Genomic DNA, 2,209 nt, shown 5'->3' on the forward strand with positions numbered 1-2,209 from the left:
GGACACTATCCACGCAATCAAGTAAAAAAACACCTAATGTTGTCAAATGCATATTTAAATGTAAATGATGTGAATAAGAGTGAGTGAATCAGCACCATATATTCATAGTATTAAAGAAAATGATGACAGTAGCAATACCCAATTAAGTAAACAAAAAAAGACAACAAATCCCCCAACTTGAACTATTTATAAGACCACCACAGATCTCAGCTGCACACGCCGGCAGTCCGAAAAAATGGGATTCCTCTTCTAACGCCCATCAAATTGCCAAATTCATCACCGTATCCTTCTTCCTCAACCTAATCTCCCCACGCCCACTACCTCTTCAATCGCCTCCCTCACCCATCTCCGCCTCTACAAGCACTTTCCGCCCCAGGAATCGCCGGATTCCGGCTCCACCACCAGCAATACATCCTGGTACTTGACAGCTCCTCCCCCTCTCTGGTCCGATCCCGGTCCACGTTGTCACGGCCGCGATCAAGAACCGGGTCCCGTAATCGAGTACGAGGAATTCGTCCGCCGCGGCGGAGAGAAGGGGTGTAGCATATGCTTGGAGTGTATAGAAGGGCGGGATGAAATCAGAGAGCTGTGGCAATTGTAGGCATTTGTTTCATAGGGAGTGTTTGGACACGTGGATTGATGAGGGACGCGTCACGTGTCCTTTGTGTAGGTCCATGTTGTTGCCTCCAAGGGTGAATCCAAATCAACATTCTTAGTTTTTTTTTTTTTTTTTTTTAATTTTAGGAATTATTGTTGTTGTTGTAACTTATAGTACTACGTAATTGTATGTCTCTCTTGCAATTTTGGTATAGAGCTTCGTCAGCGTTGATTTGATTTGCTGTGTTTTTCTGTGAGAGATTCATTCCACTGAATTTGATGAAAAATGAGTTGCAAAGAAGGGAGAGATGGTTTGTGATGTGTTAATCTGTGTGTTGGTAGTTTTTTGACATTTGTGTTTCATCAGTTTTAAGTCTGAAAGGGATGATGTAGCTCAGAGGTGGTTTAGCTAATTCTATGTAAAACTATCTTCATTTGGTGAGATACTAAGACAGTTATCTGGTTGCTAAGTCTGATTTATTATAAGTGTGGACTAGGAGAGGTACATTGAAATATTTATTTGATATTAGTATTAAATTAGGAAAAATCTTTCATTTTAGAGGCAGGAATTATGGGATTGAAATGTCACCAGCAAATCCGTTGTAGAATTGTCTAGTAACTTGGCATTTCTCAAGGGGTTCAAATTGAAGCCACAGTCTTCTTGAGTGATACTTGATGATCAGTTGAGAGATGAGGTTTGGGGCTCAACCCCGGGGGTGTTGTGCCCCGCCTATCGGAACTTTGTGGCGAGGCTGGCTTCGGATGGTGGTGGGAAGAATGCGGATAGATATAGTATTAGGTTAGTGTTGAAGGGGTAGGATAGTTACACCGTACATATAAAATGTTTCGCCAATATTTCGAATTGATATAAAAAGATTTTAAGTTTATAATCATATAAAAATTTCATTAGTGTTTCATGTTAATAGTACATTGGTATACAAAAAGTTAATACTCCATTTGTACATGTGCAATAGAGGCATTTCTTTTGGCACAGAAATTAAGAATTGTGTTAAATATGTTAAGTTGAGAGGGATTAAAATAAAAAAAGAATAAAGTGGAGAGATGGATAAATAATAAAGTAAAACACGCATGAGATGTGTTTGCCGAAAAGAAAATCACTCAAATAAAGTGGAATAGTAAAAAAGAAATACGACTCGACTATAGTGAAATAAAGGGAATCCAATAAACAAGAAGGCATGTATGAACTTAAAAATTATGTAACTTTTTATTATAATTTATAGTAGTATAAACTAGAGACTACGACAAAGTCCATTATATCCGGCAATGGAAATTGGAGTCCTAGTGAGAGAGTTTATTGAAGAGCACTCTGGAGAGAGACATGATCCATCAAAGCTTAGAGCATCTCCAATGGTTCTGGACATGCAATAGCCCTCCCATAGCCTTCTCACCTACTGCCACATCATCTGCACTAAAATCCTCCTGCCACATCATGGACATGCAATAGCCCTCCCATAGCCCTCTCATATCCTATCCACATCACTAATAACAATTATATACTTTAATTTACAATCGTAGCAACATACGGAATTTAATTTACGAGACAAATACAGGAAAATTGAATAATAATATAGCGTATATATAAGTGTTTCGA

This window comes from Salvia splendens, chromosome 11 (assembly GCF_004379255.2).
Source record: "Salvia splendens isolate huo1 chromosome 11, SspV2, whole genome shotgun sequence".
NCBI lineage: Eukaryota > Viridiplantae > Streptophyta > Magnoliopsida > Lamiales > Lamiaceae > Salvia > Salvia splendens.